Source organism: Sturnira hondurensis, unplaced genomic scaffold, assembly GCF_014824575.4.
Source record: "Sturnira hondurensis isolate 20B ecotype Veracruz unplaced genomic scaffold, ASM1482457v3 Scaffold0021214, whole genome shotgun sequence".
NCBI classification, from domain to species: domain Eukaryota; kingdom Metazoa; phylum Chordata; class Mammalia; order Chiroptera; family Phyllostomidae; genus Sturnira; species Sturnira hondurensis.
Genome location: NW_028093845.1, coordinates 7,874,952 through 7,897,279, shown reverse-complemented (window position 1 = coordinate 7,897,279; position 22,328 = coordinate 7,874,952). Strand labels below are relative to the sequence as shown.

Sequence of the window (22,328 nt, the reverse complement as noted above, 5' to 3'; positions counted from 1 at the left end):
CCATGATGGATCCTAGGAAAACTATACATAATGCTGCAATAGAAATCCTTATGCAAATTTTTTGAAAAGCAAACTTTCCCATTGCTGAGATGTATGTTTAGAATAGGCACATAGGGATTCTTAGATAAACAACGTGGGCACAAAGTGGAAACTCAATAACCATTTGTTGGTTGAGGGAATGACTTAGGTATATCCAGAACAGGAGTTGCTATAAAAGGAGACAGACACAACAGATACAAGTTTTCCTACCTTAGTATGTTTTAATCAAACCAAATGAGTATCTGTAAAACTTGATGTGCAGTAGTCGATGGTCTAGGAAACTAATCAACAAGAACATACCTGTCTGCCTTTTTCTCCCTTACAACACTTAGCATTATTATTTTTGGAAGGTGACTAAACAAGGACTTGGTAAATTTTGACACATTATAAGAACAAAAAGCTGCTGTTAAAAAGAAAAAAAAGAAATCGCCTCTGTGAGATGGGCAAGACACTATTTTTCAAAACAGAAATTAAGAAATATGTCTTATATGTTGACCTTGAGTAGACTGTAAAAACTTCAGGCAACTCAATCACAATTACACTGTTGTTTTTATTGGAGGATATCTAGGTAGTATATTAAAACGACCTAATTATTTATTTCACAATATTAAACTGAAGCCCGATAGTAACCACAAATGCAGAACTGCCCAGTAGGCCTCCCAGACAGAGATCCCATGACAGAGCAGCAGGATCTACGTCACGTGATGATGCAGACAGGATGCCAGGGGTTGTTTTGGTCTTTTCTACTTCACCCATGTCTTTAGGCCCCAAAGCCCCACAACATCATTTTTAAGATCTATAGAAAGTCTTATTTACACATATTTTCATAATTTCCAAATATTTGGGCCATAGAGTAGGAAGGAAGTATGGAGGATATTCACCCAAACTTTCCTGTGGCTGCCCTTTTGAATCCAGTCTTTCCGTGTTACTCGTGGACAGGACACCCAGGATCCTGATTAGATCTGTGATGGTCAGTAAAATAGGTTGGCTTGGCACTGACTGGGTGGCTCAGTTGGTTGGCAACGAGTGCACCAGAAGTTTGCAAGTTCGACTCCCGGTGAGGACACACACCTCCATTGTGGTTTTTATCCTCGGCTAAGCTTGCTGGGGAGGCAAACAATTGATACTTCTCAATCTCTCAAATCGATAAACACATCCTCAGGTGAGGATTAAAAGATTTTATTTTAGAGTTGGTTTGAATTTCCATTTGCTTGGACTGCACCCTAGCAAGCCAATCCATTTGCTATTGCCTTCTGGGCAAAATGCCTGGGCTTTGTAAAATTAAAAATGAACTCCTACTGAAATGAAAAAATAGACCCAAGGAAAATAAATTTCAGTTGTTGGTGTTTTCTACTGAGTGCATTTCCCACAGCCATGGTGTAGAACCTTTGGTTAATTTCGGGAGCACTTTCATTCAAGGGAGACTTTTCTAGTAACATCTCACACTTGTCTGCTTCCAACTGCCCTGCATGTTGTTTTTTTTTTTCCTGCTACCATTGTGTTTAATTACCATAGACAAATGATTGTTTACCGATATTATTTCTCCACTAGGCACCCAGAGATGCCTCTGGATTATTTTTGTTGATTATATGGAATCACCCATAAGCCACTCTTAAAAACACAATTAACTCTTAAAAACACAATTACCCTGTCCGCAGGTAGAAATTAACAAATCATTTCTGTTAATTAAATTCAATACAGATTTGGCAAAATCCCCTCTAATTCATACTAGTTAGAATTTCTGGGGCTGCCATCCTTTACTTTGAACACTGCCAAGCAGATGTGTATGAATAGCAACACCCAAAACTGTGGAGCCCTAACCATTTTTAAGAAGGCAACACCCCTTCTAAAAACGTAATTGCTGAGCTCATCAAAGAAATGACACGTGACTGCCTTGTGCCCCAAAAGCGGTGGCAAAGTGCAGTGCTCAGTTGAGCAAAGAAAGACTCTTTCACTGTTTATTTTGGTTACGGTTTCTTATCCTTAAGAGAAGTGAGTCAATTAACAGGACAAATGACACGGTGGTTAGTCACTGAAGGGAAAGTATTATTAGCCTCATTAACTTGGAGCACCCTTCCAGTTCGCACCTAGAGTTGCCACAGTACGGACTGATGACTAACCCTGCCAGGCCACACTGTGAAGTGTGGGCACTCACCTCTCAGACCTAGGCCCCGGCAACACCCTTTGAATAACCGCCGGTGTCCCCAAACCCACTTACGGCCACGTCAAGAAGCAGTTCCTGAATTAGACGGGTTGCGTGGGTGGGGGATCCCTTCCCGGCCCCACCCCTGAAAGTATCTGGGAGTGACACCTAAACAAACAACTTTCCCAGATTAATCTCAGTCACTGGTCGCGGAGGTCCGCTCCCGGCGGGCGCTCAGAGCTTCTGCGCGCAGAGCCAATCGGCCCCCTCCGGCCAAGCCCCTCCTTCTCTGCACCTTTAATGGCTGGGAAAGGGGAGTGTCTGCCGGGGTTTTCGTCTTAAGAAGTCGCACCGGTTTTTCTAGCTCCGTTCCGCGCCTGGAGAGCCACAACAGCGGGAGCTGGCGCTGCCACGAGCGGCCCGCGGTGAGTCACTGTTTGGACATGGAGTGGGCGGGCGCGGGTGTGAGAGAATGAATGATGTCAGGGGAGCGCAAGGCGGCGGGCGGGGAGAGCGGGCCGCGGGGCCGCGGTAAACACCCTGCGCTGCGCCGCTGGCCGAGACGGGCGGGGAGACCCCGCCCTCGGCGCGCACTGAGCCACCCTAGGGCTGTCCGCGTTGCAGCGCCGCCAACACCCGCCTCGGGGGCGGCGGCCTCGGGAGGGCGAGACCCCGAGCAAACTTTCTAGCGGCTTCGGCTACGGAGGTGGCTGCGGCAGCGGGCTCTGTCCGCTAGCCAGTCCTCCGCGGGGAGCTAGTGCCTTCGGCTCCGAGCAGGTAAGGAGCAGTCGGAGGGGCTGGAGGAGGATGGGCTGGGAAGCCGCACGTCCTGGGAAGCGCGGAGAAGGGGAAGGTAGACAGACTGCTTGCCGGAACACGTCTCGAATTCGGCCCCCGAGAGCTCCACCCCAGGGGATCCCGCCTCAGTTTTGCCAGAAAGAAGATTGACGGGTGGCTTCAGTCTCATTGCCTTGAGCATTCAGCTCATTCATTTGCAACCATTTCGGGTAACTGGGTCCTGGCGTTGAAAGGACGCTTTAAACCTTAGGTTGTTTTAGAGGCACTCGGAGGTCAAGGCTGAATGAAGTTCAGGTGGTGACGGAGGGACCGATTCTTTTTTTCTTTTTGAGAGGCTCTGGGCAGCCCATACTGAAACCTTTCAACGTTTCGCGGCCCCTGGTTTCTTAGCGCTAATGGGAAAGGACCAGTATATCTTTTTGAGATACGGGTAGTTGTTAATAACTCGCAGCTGTCTTGAAACTTCAGGTGTCCTGTCCTGCATTCTTTTATTTATCAGTCTGTGTCATTCTTCTATTTTATCTTGCCTGCTCTGATATGACCTTAAAATCATTTTGGCATGTATTTTAAATTTTCAGAGAGATCTGTTTAGTGTCTCTTAGGTCAGGTGCGAATTTGGAATTTAAACTTCTCTATAAATAAATCTTTGTTTCACCCTTCCTCCCATATATTAACGGTTGGGTTCTCAGTTACATTAAACACTGTGATTCAGTAAAATGGTACTATAAGGACTTCAGAGATGATTAGAATTAAAGCGCAAAAGACCTGTAATGTCTGGCACACGGCAGACCCCAACAGATTGTAACTGTTTATATATATATAAATAATAAGGGTGTTCCAGCTGGCTCAGGTGATGACCAATTAAATTTCCACAAGTTTTCCCACTTACACATTTGGTAGACTGAGGTTTTGCATGTGAAATCCTTCGGCAAGTTCCTCCAAATAAGAAGGAGTGTCTTCAGGAAGGTAAACATTTCAGTGTGTGTACCTGAAAGGTGTTTGGTTTCCACCTCAAGTTGAGGAAGCTGCTGTTCAGTGTTTAAACAAAGTCAGGGTTGCTGAAAGTGAAAACTTGGAATCTGGAGGAAGACTGGATGTGTGGAAAACTCTCTAATTTTATCCTTAAGTCTTTTTTTCTTTAAAAAAAAAAAAGCTATGCAACATTCCCTTGGCTTAATGATACTCTTACTTCACAGTAGTCTTCCGGTTGAAGTGTGTTTTTTTTAATGAGTTAATATTTAATTTGGTTTCTCTGGTTTTGTTTTTGAGTAAAGCTGGTTGACCTCTGAACCTGGAGGAAAACGGTTGGACACCTTTGCATTGCTGCTTCCAGTCTTCAGTTTCTCTTCTCCCAGAGTCTCATAAAAGCCCTAGGAAATATTCCAAAGAAGCCCGAGCACTGGTTCAGGTCTTACTGAAAACATTTTTTTTCCCCTTATCCATGACAACTTTTAGGGTTAAGGGTCATGGGTTTTCCCTCAGCGCCTTTGTAGAGAGATCTTGAGACTGCATGGCATCCAGAATACCTGAGGCTGTCTGGGTGGTAACTCACTAGCTGAGTTACTCTGAACAAGTTATTTAAACTTTCCGGGATTCTTATGGGACTTGAAAAAAAATAAGGAAAAAATAGAACTAATCTTCCATTCATTAAAATAGGCAATGGAATACAAGTGAGGACTTTCCATTTTAAAGATTTTATTTATTGACCTTTTGAGGGGAGCAGGGGAAGGGAGGGAGAAAGAGAAGGAGAGACGCATCATTGTTTGAGAGATACGTTAATCAATTGTCTCCCACACACCTGCAACTGGGGACCTGGCCCACAACCCAGGCGTGTGCCCTGTCTGGGCATCCAACCAGGGATAACCTTTCGGTTATCAGGCTGGCACTTAATCTACTGAGCCACACCAGCCAGGGTAAATTTTTTCTTAAAGAAGTGATACTTTGGAGGGCGATTATTTATTTATTTACTTTAAGAAACAACTACTAAGAATTCTAGACAGTTTCAGACTAACGGTAGCCTACCTACCTTTGTTCAGTTCTCTTATGGAGAAATTGAAGCGTCTGTTCTGAACTACTGTTATCAGACACTTATTCAGTTCATTCTGTTGGTGAACATTTAGTAAACAACTACTGTTCCAGCCACTGTGCTAGGTGCTATGGATGCTAAGAAGAAGGAGACACTGGAGTGAACTGGGTTCATTCTCTGCATAGTATTTTCTAACTTCCTCTTTTCCCACCCAAGCATGGGCATCTTTATATCTTTAAAATATTCATACAACATCATTTGTAGTTTTCTGTTACATATCTGCATTTTGACTCAGTCTCCTATTGGTAGTTTGTTTCCAGTTTTCACCATTTTAAGCAACTTTGCATTAAATATTCTTCCAGTTGTATCTCTGCACGTCCATGATTATTATAGTCATTTTAAAAAGTGATTTATAATGTTTCATTTAGTTGCCCTTTTTAAAACTATATTGAGAATTTAAAAAGTTTCTCCTTCCTCTTTAAAATTTGAGTTTTAATTTCTGTGTACCTTTAGTGTTTCTCATAAGGTTTCAGCAATAGGATCAACATTCTCTGTGGAGCTGCACAATAGGTCAGTAGCTCATTGCATAAGGGGTTTATCTGATGAAAATGGAGCACACAGGCTTTCTTAAAGAACTGTTTGTTTGTATAAGTGTTATTAGCCCCAAAGCAAACTTCTTTCATGGGGAAGGAGAGCAGAATGGAGCAGAGCTAATTGTGCCAAGCAGCTCTCTAGAATAAATTTTACTCTTCAATTTGTTTCCTTAGGTGCCCAGTAAGATAGGTAAGTTAAATTTCTCAGATACCGCCTGTACCAGATTTATCACTAGGTTTTAAATAGGCTTAATCACTTTTAAATAGGTCACCTTTTAAAAGAAAACCTTACACATCTATTGTTTGATTTTGTTTTTTTGAAACGTATATTGTTGGTAAGACATTTTGGGTTGATTTAATGAAAGTACAAGAAATTTCCATTAGCTGATTTTCATTATAGGTATAAAGCATAACTTGATTTAAACATTCTTAAGTTTTATTGGGTTGGCCAAAAAGTTTGTTTAGTTTTTTTTTTTTCATACAATGGCTCTAGTAGTGTTTAGTTGTCTTTAAATTCATTCGAAATTATTTTGTTGGATTGTATTATGACAGTTGTCATATCAGTATGCTTTTAAAAAACATCAAAATTTGAATTTTTGTGCAGCCATTTTAATATTGAAGATGGAAGAAGATGTGTAACATTTTCAACGTATTCTTTATTATTTGAAGAAAGGTGAAAACACAACTGAAATACAAAAGAGGAGTTTTGCAGTGTATGGAGAAGGTTCTATAACTGATTGAACAGGTCAAACGTGGTTTGCGAAGTTCCTATTGACATTTTGGCCAAATAATTCTTTGCTGTGGGCTGTCTTATGCGTTGGAAGATGTTTAGTGACACCCTGGCCTCTACCCACTAAGAAGCCAATAGCGGGACATCGCTGATATACTTAAAATACCTGAATCAATAAAGTTATTGGTGAAAATGAAAAACATGTCTTTTATGGAAGACAATAATGGACGTTTTTTGCCAACCCAACACTGTAGTATCATACTTTATTTGCTGCCCTGAGTCAAAATTTTAATTTTGCTTTGGGTTTATTTGTCCATTTCCAATGCTGGTTACTTTATCCTGATAGATATGATAAAGGCGTTGAAATATGAGTGTTCAGTTCAAGTTCAGCCTTTTCCTGTAGAAATCCAGACCAGTTCACTTTAGTAATCTCTCATAATGACTTGTAATTAGAAGCAGAATTTTAAAAAGCAGTAGTAATGTGTAAATAGGATAATCAGTTATTTGCTGGTTGTTTTTCCCTACTTCCAAACCCTAATTTAATTATTTGCTTACAATTCAAAACTCAGTCTTAAGATTTTTGTGTCTTAGTTTGATAGTGTTGCTTAAAACTTCCAAACCAAACTTGTGCACATTCTTAGATTTTTTTTTTTTGAAGACACATTAACTGGATTGAGTATCTGGTATATACATCTTTTCTCTCAAAATACCCCTTTGTGCTGTTCTTAAAAAATGAAGTAAAATCACATGCTAAAATTATTAAAGTAGAGGGCAATGAAAGGGGATGGAAAGTAACAAATTCAAGTCTGGTGAAACTGTATCCGAGGGCCCATTGGGTATGCCCCACTGCGCTGCTTGGTAGTGCCTGTGCTGAGGCTCGCGTGTGGTGACACATTTTCACCGTGGAAGAAGTGCCCAGATGTCAGGGCCAGCCTCAGGCAAAACTGAGTGGGAGCTAAAATAGCCACCTTAAGCATTCTCAATTCTAAGTTTACCCAATGTGCCTGCCCACACCAAGAAGGCACACCATGGTTATCTGAATGAAGGCGAATTACTGTCCAGCTGAAACCGTGGAACTGGAAACATCGTATTTATTGAAAACTGGGGAATAAGCATTTATCTCCGGACATCAATAACTTTTCATGAAGATGATTAGAAATGCAAAATACATGATAAGAATTAAACTTTTAAAAATCCTTTCCACAAACTAGAAGGGACTGAAGGGAGCGGTGTCCCTGAAGGTGGGAAAGGAACTGCCGAGAGAAGATGGGACAATGCCAAAGGCAGATTCTGTGCTCCCGGAGTGCTGTACGTCCTCTCAAGGCCTGCTGGGAACTGGCTTCCTCTGTTGGAACCGAGGTCGTGTGTATGATCCCTGAAGGCCTGGCAGGGGTTAGACTGTGTGTCAGGTGTCTCTCACTCTCCAATGAGAATCTTCCTGGGAAGCCACCTCTTAACACAGCCCACCCAGCTGGATTAAGCCAAGGGTACTTTTCTTTATTTGGGAAGTATATCAGTTAGGTGGTCTGATGTAATGCCTAGAGAAAACAGGAAGGAATGAGGGATTTTTGGTTTTTTGTTTTATTTTTTAAAGATTTTATATATTTGTATTTAGAGAGGAGAAGGGAGGGAGAAAGAGGGAGAGAGAAACATCAGTGTGTGGTTGCCTCTCTCTCATGTGTTCCCCACTGGGGACCTGGCCCACAACCCAGGCATGTGCCCTGACTGGGAAACAAACCAGCAACCCTTTGGTTCACAGCCCATGTGCAATCCACTGAGCTACACTAGCCAGGGCTGGGTTTTGTTTGTTTGTTTTTTTAAATTTAGGGGTAGGGAAGAGAATCAACGAAAGACTAAGTGGTTTTGGGTCCTGGGCTGCTTAACTAATAGGAGTTCCTAGGAGGGATACCTTCAGATAGCACCTGTCTGCAAAGAGTTGTGGAGACCTTTCAGGAAGACTGGCAGCAGTAGTTGGAAGTGAAGGTAAGCCTTTGAAACAGAGGGGTATCCCTGGCTGCTATAGCTCAGTGGAATGAGTGCGGGTCTGCGAACCAGAGTATCGCAGTTCAATTCCCAGTCAGGGCACATGCCTGGGTTGCAGGCCAGCCCGCAGCAGGGGACACACAAGAGGCAACCGTACATTGATATTTCTCTCCGTCTCTCTTTCCCTTCCCCTTCTTTTATCTAAAGATAAATAAGTAAAATCTCAAAAAAAAAAAAACAAAACCCCAGAGAGGCCAAACGCTCAGGTTAGTTCTCCAAGCTTCATCATACCCAAAGCTGGAGGCAGTGAGGTGAAACTGAGGGTTAAATAATGGCAGGTCCTCTGAGGTTGGATGGTGATGACCAAATGAAATGCTGTCTTCATCTTCAGACGGCCTGCGAAATAGAAATTGCATTATCTCCCTTGGAGGTAGGAACAACAAAGAAAGGTTAATGTACTCAAGGCTGCAGAGCTGGTAGGAGGTGGAGCAGGGATTTGAAGCCAGAGGCAGGGGATTCTAGTGCCCACGAGTGGCCCAGAATCCTTCCTGGCTTCCTGTAATGTCTCCACTGCTCTCCGAGATATGGCAGGTATGTTGGGATGTGCTTTCGGCATGGGATTGTATGTTACCACCCCATCTCCTGGAATGTTTCTCTGGCCTGTGCTGCCTGGAGGTCATGAAGTAATGGCCCAGAGATGAGTTAGGGCGTGTGGACTTGAGTCCCAGCACTACCATCACTCACCACTAGGTGACCTTGAGCAACTTTCCCAGATGAACTTCCATTCCCTGGCTGAACAATGGAAATAAAACAGCATTTACTTCATAAGGTGACGGTATGAACGCCATGACTTTATGTGGGTAAGACATGGGGAATAATGCCCGACTCGGAGTAAATACTGAGTGTCTCAGCTCTTGTTATTCCTTTACGTAGAAGCTCCACCACTAACTTTGAAAACAAAGGGTTCAGTCCTTTTATCTTGAAAATCAAATTGTTATTCTCATTAAAATGGCTTATTTTGAGGTTAGAGTATGTATTTGTCACATCTTGTCTGTACTGGAAATTCGGGAACTTTCATAAGAAGTTTATAAGGTCAGCTGTCCTTCTAAGAAAAGCTTTGAAAGCCCCAAGCGTGGTATGCCGGGCCTCTCCGCAGATGCTGGTCAAGTCAGTGTAGCACAAACGCTGCTGTCCTTGCCGAGCTCAGCCTTCTGAGTTTTGTGCCATGGACACCACTGTCCCAGAAAATGCTGGGGCCATTAAGAATCACAGACCCTACTGTCCTCGCCAGTGCTCTGCATCTTTCTGTAGGAGGCCCTGAGACAGTTTTTTTTTTTTAAACACAACTGCTCCTGTTTCTGGATTTGCATTTGTTTGTTGGGTTGCTTGCCCATCCAGTTATTACTACCCCTGTAGTTGCTACTGAACATCAATAGCAAGGAGGGGCATTGTTTGTGTTAAATTGTGTGTGTGTATAAAGGGTCATATCCTCTACGAGAGATTAGTTAGTGCTGAAAAGGACATTCCCTTGGAATACAGCTTGATTGGCCAGTTACGATCAGGAAGCAGAAACATTTAAAATTTTACTTAACAGATACTTACAATGCTGTGTGCCTGGATTTGTTTTGAGTACTGTTCGTCATTTATTCTTCCTGAATTACTGTGAAGCAGATATACCCATTCTAGGGGTTCTTTTTGAAACAGAGGTTAAGTCGCTTGCTTTTAAGGTCACACAACGGAATTGGGCTCTGAAGCAGACCGTCTGGCTGTAGTCCGACTGCTGCCCTCTTCCCCGTGGAATCTGGCCAGTGTCTCCCAGTGTGGGCCCCAGTAGTGTCCTTAAGTTTGCAGCTTTACCAAAGGAAAAGGCACATCCGTCGGAACTGCTTTTAGGTCGTCAGCTCCTTATGACTTACCATGTGGAGGCTTGCAACTAGGCTGTGTATTTCCTTCTTGTTATTGAAAGATATTGACGCTAGCATTTCCATACGGTATTGTCAGATGTTTTTCTCTGAAAGCTCCTGAGTGCACTGTCAGGTCTGGGAAAGCAACAATGTATTCTCTCTCCATTTCACTGTTCAGCGCCCTCAGCTCAGCAAGAAGAGCTGCAAATTATCCCTGCTATTCGTAATGGTTTTTATTTTTGGTTTTAGGGCTTTCACCTGTTGCAAATTAAAACCGTTAAATTCCTTATTTGAGGAGAGTAGCTTGTACACATGAGGTTTATTCGGCCGTTTCCTAATTACTATTGAAGGCAGTGGTAAGCAGAATCACATGTCAATCCCCGGAACCTGTTATTTTAATACATGACAAAAGGGAATTAAGGTTGCTAATCAGGTGATGTTAAAATACAGAGATAATCCTGGGTTTTCTGGGTGGACCCAGTGTAAGCACAAGGGTCCTTGTTTAAGTACAAAAAGGAGGAAGAGTCCAAACAGGAGAGTTGGCACCACTAGAGAAACTCCACCAGCCATTGCTGGCTTTGAAGATGGAAGGAGCCACCAGCCAGGGAATAATGCACAGTCTCTAGAAGCTGGGAAAATCCAGGAAATGTGTTCTTCCCTGGATCCCAGGAAGAAATGCAGCTATGCTGACACTTTGATTTTAGCCCAGTGAGATCTGCTTTGTACTTCTGACCTCCAGGGCTGTAAGAAAATAAATTTGTTTTGTTTTAAACCACAAAATCCGTGGTAAGTTGTTGCAGCAGCAACAGGAATCGAATACAGAGTTACTAGGCCAGTCTAGGTTTCGTTCCTGAGCCAGCCCTGGGAAAGGGCTACCTGATCTCAGGATACATTGTTACGGGCACACGGGGCAGAGCGAGTGTGTATATTTTGAGGCTGTTTAGTTTACATACAGAATTAAACACTGGGCAAGGGTGTGAAGGGGAGTTGTTAACTTTTAGTAATTCTATACATTCTTACAACTAGCAAATATTTAAAATGACAGTACCAAGATTTCAGCAAAAAACAGTCTTACTGATTCTGGAGTGAGTGGGGCCGTGTCGGCCTTTTTCGTTAGAGTTGCCTGACAGAAATGTGGTTCTGTGTCGCACCCATGGAGTGGTGGTCAAAGCCTTGCGTTTGTCTGGGATAAGATGGTAGCCTAAATGCGGTGGTGGAGATTATCACTGGGGTTTTGACTGCAGGTTCCCTTTAAATTGTTTTAACTTTTTATGTGCTCTGCTTGTCTAACAAAATTCTCATGAATTCTCTGAAAGCAAGGGCATGAGGGCTTCCTGAATTGTAATGAATTAAACAAATAGAAGGTGTTATCTGTCATTCGTGGGGTCATCTGTAGTAAGTACCTAGGGGACTGTAGAAAGAGCAAGAAATAAAATCTGTATGATATGACAGAGTGAGAAATAAAATCTTGAGAATCTTCTTGTCTTGGGAAATAAAATGCAGGATAATGTAGGATTTTAAAAAAATAACTTTAAGGAAATAGGGTGGCAAGTTAGCTGGATGGTATAAATATACGCCTAGCAGTTTCTGGGAAGGGGTGGAATAGGCTCTCTTGTGTAGAAGTATACAAATATAAAAAACTTAAAACCATGGGATAAGGTGTTTTCATATTTGTAGTTCTTTTAAATATACCCTTTTAGAGCTGGAATTGCTTTGTTGTTTTAGGGGAAAATACAGCGTCCAACAGAAGGATCACTTGTGTGAGCGTGGTTGGTGGGTAGTCATATGGCTGAAGTAAAACTGCACCTAAAATGTCATATGGTGTGCTTGGGTGTGATGTTGTTATGTTAACAGAATTACATGCTTATGATTTTTAAAAGGTTTTATTTATTTATCTTTAGAAGGGAAGGGAAGGAGAGAGGGAGAGAAACATCAATGTATGGTTGCCTCTCGTGCGTCCCCTGCTGGGAACTGGCCTGCAACCCAGGCATGTGCCCTAACTGGGAATCGAACCGCGATCCTTTGGTTTGCAGGCCTGCGCTCAATCCACTGAGCTACACCAGCCAGGACACATGCTTATGATTTTATAATACAATATTTTATAACAAAAAAGTGTTATTATACATACAGTGATCAATTTCCTCTTATAAATGTGAAGAAAAAATCAAATGATGTGAGCAACATTTTTTGTAGGAAAAAGTCATCATTTTTTGGTAGAAAAAAATCAAATGATGTGAGTGAAGGAAAGTTTTGATCTGGATTCTAAAATGCTTTTGTCTAGAAGGCTCTCAAGATGTGGCTCTGTGGGCGTAACGCCCTGCGTGACTGCCTTGCTCGCATTGTATCCTCATCAAGCGAGTGTTGGTTGATAGCTTGCTTTTCCCAGCTGGTATCTCTATAGCAGAATGAGGATGTCTTGGCTGTGTACATGGTCAAGTAAGTACCTTCACTAGTCATCTCCCAGCTGCCATTCATAAATTAATGGTTCCGTGTTTTCTGTTGCATCTTCATCAGTACAGACCAAACTCCAGATCTTCTCTCTCCTGGGCGAACTGGCAACATAGTGTCTAAGCTTGCAGAGGCCAGACCTGGGACCAGCGGCCGACCTGCCCCCAGGATGTAACCATCCTGTAAGAACCCATCACAGTGGATTTCATACCAGAAAATACCCCCGGCCATTGAGCAAGCCACTGTTCTCACAGCGTTCTCAAGATAGGTTTCTTGGACTTCATAAATGTGTTGACCAGCCTTGCGCAGCTGGCTGAAACAGCCTCCAGGCCCTCCTAATTCCTTCTGAAATTGACTCATGCATTCAACACAACTTTTTTGAGTACTTGCTTTGTGTTAGACAATTGTTTTTGACCCCAGGGATTCAGTGAACTGTGGTCAGCAGGTTTCTATCCTAGTGGAGATTGTTCGTGTTTATGTGTTCAGAGAGGAAAAGGTGTTGAAAAGGGAGGTTGAGCAGATGATAAGTAGGTGAAACCAATAAACCAGGTGAGTGCATGCAGATTTGGGCTTTGAAGGAAACGTGTTGGCACAGTAGAGTGCCTGGGGACACCTGCAATAGCACCGTTGGGAAAGGCTTGTTGGAAGAGGTCAGACTTGCCCTAAGATGTGAAGGAAGGAGCCAGCAGAGGGAACAGAATGTTTATCTGCCCGGGGAGGGGAGGAGCTTGGTTACACAGGAAGAGGGCCGGAGGCCAGTGTGGCTGCAGCATCTGGGCAGGGGAGAGCCGCTTGAGAAGGTGGGCAGGACCAGGTTGGGGGGGCACTTGCAGGCCTTTTAGCAGTGTGAATCTCATTCCAACTGCGGTGAGAAGGCACTGTGAAGTGAGCCGGGGAGGAGAGGGATATGATCTGAGTTGCGTCTATCACAACTGTGTAGCTTAGCTGCTGGGCAGAATGGAGTAGAAAGGGACAAGAAGAGAAGCAAGGAGGTCCGTTTCGAAGCTATTTCGAAGCTATTGGCAACATTTGTCATGAGAGGTTGAGTGGTGGTATTGGAGGTGGAGGGCAGTGGGTGGATTTGAGAAGTTTGGAGGTAGGATCAGTAAAACTTACGGTGTTCGGATGGGTGACCAGAGAACAGGAAAGTCAAACAGGACTCCTAGTGTTTTGGTGGGTGATGGGCTTGTAGGGAGTAGAGTTCTTTTTGGCCCTTGGCTAGATAGAGTTGCCCCATAGTCATCTAATGGAGAGGGATGTGAAATGGCCAGCAGTGGTTGAGAGACCTACATTCAGGGACAAGGTCAGGGCCAGAGTTGTGTCAGCATAGAAGTGGTATGTAAGCTTAGGGAAATCTAGAATCACCTAGAGAGACATTGCAGGCAGAGCAGGGAAATAGAGATCAGACCCTGAGGAGTAACAGAATCAGCAGATCAGGTGGGAGACGGTGAGGTAACCCGTGAGGCAGGCGGAGGCCAGAAGAACCAAGTCGCAGATGCACAACTGAATCTTGTGTTTAAAGCAGGGTGGAGTCCTCAGTTCTGCTGTAAATTCTTGAGTTGAGCAGGACGAGAACACAGTGTTCTCTGGGTTTTGCAATGTGCAGGATTCCTTTAGGTGGGGATCTTGTTGCTCAGTGTTTAGAGAAGTGATTTAAAGCACAAGTGGATTGATCTCGGCCTTCCTGTAGGCGGCTTTCCTCAACTCCTTCCCTTCTGCATTGCACTCGCGGGGCTAGGTGTTTCCTCTTTGTCCCAGAATACTTCCGCCTTTCTCTGTCCCTGGGCTACCATATCGTAATATGATCTTTCTGTTGAAATTGTGTTCCTTCTAGACTGAGCTTCTTGAGAACAAAATGTATACTTTTTTTTTTGGTATTTTGTAGCATGATGCAGATACTCAATACATGTTTCTGAATTAATGAGTTGAGTATTCTCAAATAGTTTTTCCGTTTGTATTACATCTGTATACCTTCTTAGGAGACGCATGTGAAAACCTATGGAAATCACTTACGCGTTTCAGAACCTTCTCCCTTCCCATCTCTGCATTCTTTTGGTGAAGTCACTGTGGTGACTCTGTACATTTCGCCATTTTTGAAACTTGATTTGCCCCGTTGCATACTTAAATATCTAAAAGGCCTCGTAGTGACCGACCTTAGCATCCTCAAAAAGGTTCTTGTGAGCAAGTTTTCCTTTTCTCCCCTTGGTCGTTATTTTCCCACCAAGGCTGTGTGGAAGCGTTGTTTAATTCTACGCTACTATCCCTTTGTTTTCCACTTCGTTAAGCCTTCTGTTGCAACACCCCAATTATTTCAGTTGCTGTGGAGATATTAAGTGTATTGCTAATAACGGAGGTTACTCCTTCCGGTGGAGAATAGAAGCAAGCGGAGAATTTTCATCTTGTTTTTGTGCAGATGTTTCCTAGAGACAAAAGTAACCAAGTGATGCTAGAGAGTGGGGTGCCGAGACACTCTGGGGCCAGCTTACGTGTTTAGAAAGGAATGGTTTTCTTAGTTAAAGAAAGTGTTAGTTTAAGCTGATGGTCCTCCTAGAGATTAATTCCATATCTTAATCATTGAATATTGATTCTTTTATATCTTTTGTTTAATAGGATGTTGCCTCCTAGAAAATGTTTTGTGGACTTGCCCTTTTAAAATTCATTTCTTAAAACCTTTTTTAAAAACTTTACTAAAGGAGACATTGTTCATCTGATACTTATTTCCTGAAACCTTGAAGTTTTTCATGAACTGTATTATAATTATGGTGATTGTGTATCCTAGATATATGTCCCAGTGTATGTCTGTTTGTCGTGGTGTAATTATTAGTGAGGATGTTAAAGTACAGGGTCACCCTAATTACAGACCACATTCAGTAGAAAACTGAGGGAACTAAATATTTTTTGTTTTAATCCATGTGACTTTTATGTATAGATATATATATATGGATATAAGTGAATTATATACATACTTACATATACACATAAGTCTACATATACTTTTTCTTTTGCTCTTTCCAACTAAACTTGGAGTTTAACACTTGCCAAATGTCTTGACATTTTAGGAGGCTATAGAGATGTATTTTTCGTTGTTGTAAGCAAGTCAAGAGAACTTTCATCTGCCCGATCTCATGGTCTATATTTTACTAAGATGCACTTCACTGTAATAATGATTAACCTGGCTCCGCCTAAATGGGCAGAAGCCTCTTTTCAGGGTGTCAGTAAGGTGCAAATGTTCGCTGTTCTGACTGGAAACAACTTTCCGTATCTCTGATTTGATTTCCTTCTGCCCAGTGTACTTGCTCGCTTGCTCATGTTAGATTCCCCCCCGCATGTGGAATGGGTGAATGTCCCAGACTGTTACCTGGCCTCGTCTCTTTATTAGCAGCTCAGTTACTGACACACCTGAAAGTACATCAGCAGCCACTGGAATGAGGAAGGGAAGGTCTTTTAAATTTTTGGACATCTTGAAGAGTAAAAAATGCCATTTTGACACTCAGGCTTTCATGTAAAACATATGCACATTCCTTCTCCAACCCATTCCCCTTAATATAAAATGTATTATTGTCAAATCTCTAAAAATCATACTAAAACTTTTATGATTGATAAATATTTTTGAGAAAATTGGCAGGGGACACCTGAAGTGGTTTTAAATGAAAATAAGAGTTAGTGAATTGCTATAATGGAGACCCTCCTTGAGGTTAATCTCTAGAACACGGTCCTGACACACCTTTGAGTGTGTTAGGAGGATACAGTTGGTGAAGAGGAAGGGCTTGGCAAGAACCAGCGAGCACCTATTTCCTGTCAGGCTGGGTATACTCTTGTGAGCAATCAGACACTGTCCTGCCCCTTGGAACCTGCCACCCAGTGTGGGAGACATCCAATTCAAACAAGGAAACGAGTTCTTAACTACACCTTGTAAAAGGGGATGGGATCTGAGAGAGGAAAAGAGGGGAGACGTATGTTAGACAGTGGTCAGAGAAGGACCCCTTTGAGGAAACGGCATTAATCTTGAATGGAGGGTGAGAAGATGTGCTTGGAATCCAAGCAGAAAACCCGTGCTGTTGGTGGTATACCAAGGTGAGACCAGGTTAAGGAATTTGGTCATGGGAATTTAGCCAGCGGGCAAATGTAAAGCTCCCTGTGGATTCCATTGTCGGTGTTTCTCAACTTTTTATTTTCCTTCTTGTCTTTCTAGACAGGTTTTTCTTAGCCCCGTCTCGCCTCTCCCCGCACCCCCCCCCCCCAGTTTGGCCCACAAACCCTTTTTACTCACCCTTAGAGCAGTGATTTTGCTATTGAGAATGCACACTCTTTCTAGTCATCGTCTGTGGGGCTCATTTTGGGACAGTCAGAAATTGGCTTTTATTAGGTTTAATCTAGTGTCCTTGGATCTTCAGCTAGATTTTAAGTTCCGTGAGGCTTCAGACCATCTCTAGCAGGAACAACAGCAATACTAGATGCCAATTATGTGACACTTTTTAAAAAAGTCTTCCATAAGGTTGGGAGAAATGAAATAAAAACGTTGGAAGTAGACTATGAAAAATCCTGAAGTAGTTTAGTTAGTATGATTTTGTATTTAGATGGAGGAACTAAGCTGACTAGGAAAGTTGAGATTAATCGACTCCAATCCAATGGGGTGCCGTTTCCAGGACCAGGAAGAAGGTGGTTGTCTGGGGAGGACTTGTGGGTGTGTTGGGTGTCCTGAAAGATGTGGGTGTGCACACAGCAGCAGCCTTAGGAAGGCTGATTAGGAACACTTCCCGTACTTTCTGAGGCGTGATGGTAGCCAGGACGAGGGACAAAAAGGAAGAGTCTGCTTAATAATTGTTTCTGTGCTTCGGCAGCCGCAGACTTTCTGCAAAGAGCTATAGGAATCAAGATGGGAAGTAAACTAGACTAGTAGCTTTTAAGAGAAGGGGATTGAGGGGGTGATATAACTACTTGATCCCTGAGATTCTTGTCATTAAGATTGTCAGTTGAGATTATGTATGTGTAAAGGGCACAGGTTTATTAAGGGTAATTGACGTTACATATTTTAGGTTTAGAGGGAATGCAGAAATATACAGGGTCCAGCACAAATAATGTCCCTTTTTTTATTACAAAATCTGTTATTACAAAATCGTAAGCATGTAATTCTGTACCATAACGATATCACACTCAAGCACACCATATGACATTTTAGGTGAAGTGTTTGAGTTAAAACTGCAAACTATTACACCAGTATTGTTACCCTACCAACCACACTGCAACAGGCATTACTCCTGCCAGACTCTGTATTTGAAGGACACTCTAATCTGTATCTTCGTCCATGTATGTCTCTCTGTGTTAATATGTGTGTGAGAGAGAAATCTAGATGAAGCTAGTTCTGGTTATTTGGTAAACAGTGATGGAGACAGGAGTGAAGTGTACCTGTCTTAATGAACTGTCCTCTTTTTCAATTGCGCCTCAGTGAATTTTAGAAGTAGGTTCAGTCTGTCAAACATACTTTACAAATTTCGCAGTGATTGCTTCCTTTTATTGTTTCTTCATCGACTCCTAGTCACATGTACAGTAGACCCTCATTTTTTTCCAGTATTCTTTACCCAGTAGTATAATGTAAGCCTGTATGATTCCCCTCTTTTAATCTGTTTTTTTTTGTTGTTGTTTTCCTTCTTAACAAGTCAATCACCTGTAGTAGACGAGCATGGAGCAGGAAAATTATGAAACAATAACTAAAAGGCTGAAATTTGTAAAAGTGCTTCGGAAATGGTTTAATTTAAAACAAATAAAGGTAATTAACATACAGTGGTAGTGCCTACATTTTATTTCTGGGTGTTTCGGTGTTTGTTCTGCCCCATTCACACAGCCATGGAGCCCTTGCTCACTCTGCCACGTCATTATGGAATGTAAGGCTGGGTTTCTCGTTTGTTTTCGTTTTAAATAGTGTACTTGAACCTTACCTCCAAAATGCTATTTGGAAAACAGTCTTAGGGTTGCATACGTACTTTTTTAGACACCTAATTAATTAGCTATTTTGGAATTCTAAGGCCCCTGTGATCCCTTCCCACACAAAACTAAAAAAGGAAAATGTTAACAAAATGCTGTTTTTGAATCACTTGTCCTCAAAAGCAGCTTTGTTCATTTAAATGAGATTAGATTATATTCTAAAAAGAAATTTGCTTTGACTCCCTAAACATAACCAGAATTTAATAAATATCACTGTCTGATAAGCCAGCTATATTATTCACTATTTGTTTATTAACCACAAGGGTTACTAACAGTTTCTAAATATTGTGTCTGAAAGCGGAAGTGTGAAAGTAGTCTAGTGTCAGCTGTGAATTGCCATGGACACAGTTTTCAGTGGGAAACAGAAGCAGCAGAGGGTGTGACCACAACAAAGGGGAATTGGAGGTGGCGCTCTGAGGTCCAGAGTCCTCAGGGTCCACATCCGTTCTGAGGCTGCTTTTACAGGAAGAGGCTCGAAGATCCTGTACCTTTTGGATTAAGAGTGAAGAATAAAATTATTGTGCAGTGAAACACTACTTTATAGAAGGTGTTCAGGGTGACCACCCAGGTTGCATGTGTAATTATGAACTGTAGATGTAATCCACAAAAGCCTTAAGGAGGCTGGTTGAAGTTGAGTTGCTTTAAAAATCACAGTGTACAACTCACATGGAATTTTGCAAATGGCAGAAAAGCATCTTTTGGGACCTGGCCATTATTCCTGTCGTAGTCAAATTTCTGTCTTACTGGCAGATACATTTCCTGTCAACTTCGTTTTCTTAGCTGGTGGCAGGGTTCCTTGAGGCCCACAGCTTGGGACACCATCACTTAAGGGGCCCCATGAAAGTGAGTCTTTGGCTACAAGAATATTCTTAAGGGATGTTGTAAAGAGGTCATTTTGGAAGCAAAGCAAGTCTTAGGTGTACTCTCATCAGGGCACAACTTTGAAAATGGGACGTTACACATTTGTGCTAAGCCCCCCACCTGTGTGTGTGATGCTGCACACTGAAGGAGACCTTTAATTTCAGCAGGCAAAAGATGCATTCTGCCGGTAGGGCAGCTAGAGCGCCACCTTCTGGCCGCTGGAACGAGTGAGTGTGTGTGTNCCCCATGAAAGTGAGTCTTTGGCTACAAGAATATTCTTAAGGGATGTTGTAAAGAGGTCATTTTGGAAGCAAAGCAAGTCTTAGGTGTACTCTCATCAGGGCACAACTTTGAAAATGGGACGTTACACATTTGTGCTAAGCCCCCCACCTGTGTGTGTGATGCTGCACACTGAAGACCTTTAATTTCAGCAGGCAAAAGATGCATCCTGCCGGTAGGGCAGCTAGAGTGCCACCTTCTGGCCGCTGGAACGAGTGAGTGTGTGTGTGTGTAGAGTGTGACGGCCTGTGGTGGCAACGAGGGGCTCATCAACATTAAGCAGTGATTAGAATGTGCTTTACATTTAGAAGCCTCAAGTGCTTTGGAGCTATAAGGCAAGTTTAGATCAATGGTTGTGCTGGAGCAAACTTTCGTTGTTCCTCAAGCTGTTAACTGAGCGCTGTTCTGCCATTAATGTTCGAGTGTTGCTTGACAGCTTAAATCACGATATTTGGAGTATTTCTTATTTTTATTTTTGAAAAAAAATATTATCTTAAGTATGACTGTGTTTACATGTAATTCTGAGGAGCACTGTTTTGGTAAGTTCATCAGTCTTATTTTTTGGAGCAGTTCTACGTTTACAGAAAAAATGAGCAGAGAGTGTGGAGTTCTGCCCGTCATGTCCCTTCCTCCCCCAGTTTCCCATCATTGACGTCTTGCATCAGTGTGGTACATTTGTCACAGTTGATGGGCCAGTATCGCTACACCGTTACTAGATAAATGCCTTAGTTGCAATCAGGGCTCACTCTGCTGTAGACTGTCTTGGTTTTGACAAATGTGTGGCGTATGTCCACCGTTCCAGCCCCACCCGGAATAGTTTCCACCATCCTACGAATCCCCCCGTGCCTCATCTGGTCATCCCTCCCTTCCCCCGGCACACTGATTTTTTTTACCGTCTCTTGTAGTTTGGCCTTTTCTGGAATGCCACATAGTTGGAATCATACATCTGTAGCCTTTTTAGGTTATTATTTTTTAAATTAGCATTTTGCATTAACAGTTCCCTCATGTCTTTTTGTGGCTTGAGATCACTCATTTCTTTTTATCACTGAGCAACATTCTGTTGTATAATGTATCATGGTTTGATTATTCGTTCACCCTGTGAAGGACATCTTGGCGCCGCCAGTGTTGGCAGTTGTGAGTAACCTTGCTGTAAACATCTTTGTGCTGGTATTTGTGTTAACATGTTTCAAACTCTTTGGGGTTGAATACCAAGAAGCATGATCGCTAGATCATACAGTGAAAATAAGTTGTTTCATAGTAAACTGCCAACCTGTCCTTAGGTTTACAGAAAATTGGATCAGAAAGTCGAGAGAGTTTGTGTATGTCGCTGGCTGTGTCATATAGCATTGTTACGAGCAGTGAATAGGGGTGTCTGTTGTTCTACACCCCCCCCAGCACTTGGTGTCTGCACTGTTCCAGAGTTTGGCTGTGCTAATGGGGGTGCTGCTCCCGTTTTAATTTGCATTTCCCCGTGACATACGTGTGCAGCCTCTTTTCATATGCTTATTTGCCACCTGTATATCTGCTTTAATGAGGTCTGTTCAGGCCTTCGCCCCACTTATTCATTGGATGTTTGTTTTCCTGTGGTTAAGTTTTGAGAGTTCTTTGTGTATTTTAGTCCAGATTATAGTCCGGATGTGTCTTTTGCAAATATTTTCTCCCAGTCTGTTGCTTGTGATATTCTCGCAAAGTTGCCACTCACAGAGCACAGGTTTTGATTTTTGTAAAGTCTGGTTTGTCAGTTACTTCTTTCATGGATTGTACTTTTGGTGTTACACCTGGAAAATCACCTCCATAGCCAAGGTCAGTTAGTTTTCTGCTATGTTGTCTTCTAGAAGTTTTGTAGTTTTTCACTTTACATTAGGCCGATGATCTATTTTTAGTTAATTTTTGTAGAGGGTTCAAGGTCTGTGTCTAAATTCTTCTTCTCCTCCCTCTCCCCGTCCTTGTCCCTCTCCTTTCTTCCTCATGTGTGACCAGTTGTTCCCATGCCACTTATTGGGAAAACTGTCTTTGCTCCATGGTGTTTTTGTTGTTCCTTTGTCAGCAGTTAACTTTGTCTACAGGGATCTAGTTCTGGGTGCTCCGTTCTGTTCCATTGACTTGTTTGTTCTTACACAAACACTAGGCTGTCTTGATTACTGTAGCTTTAAACAGTAGTAAGTCTGAAGCTAGTGAACATTCTGACTTTAGTCTTTCTCAAAATTTAGTTGACTATTCAAGGTCTTTTGCCCCCTCATACAAACTTTAGAATCATTTTATCAGTGCTCACAAAGTAACTTGCTGGGATTTTGGTTGGGATAGCATTGACTCTCGTTCAAGTTGGGAAGAACTGACATCTTGACGATATTGAGTCTTCTGTACGTGAACATGGAATATCTCTGCATGCTCTTTTTGATGTCTTGTATCGGAGTTTTATGGTTTTCCTCATATAGGTCTTACACATACTGTGTTAGATTTCAACATAAGTATCTCATTTTTGAGGGGGGCTGCTAATGCAAATAGTGTGTTTTAAATTTCAAATTGTACTCGTTCCTTGCTG

General features: G+C 42.4%; 1 protein-coding gene across 2 annotated transcripts in view; it reads left to right on the top strand.

The window, feature by feature from the left end:
- The first annotated feature begins 2,378 nt into the window (after positions 1–2,378).
- The window catches only part of SGMS2 (sphingomyelin synthase 2), an 83,792-nt gene continuing 63,842 nt past the window's right edge, over positions 2,379–22,328 (top strand). The window contains exon 1 of one of the 2 annotated variants that reach the window (XM_037031856.1): positions 2,379–2,607. The gene's annotated coding sequence lies outside the window, so the exon portion shown is untranslated. Of the gene's footprint in view, positions 2,608–2,703; positions 2,960–22,328 lie in introns of those variants that run through there. The other variant, XM_037031855.1, reaches the window with a different exon arrangement.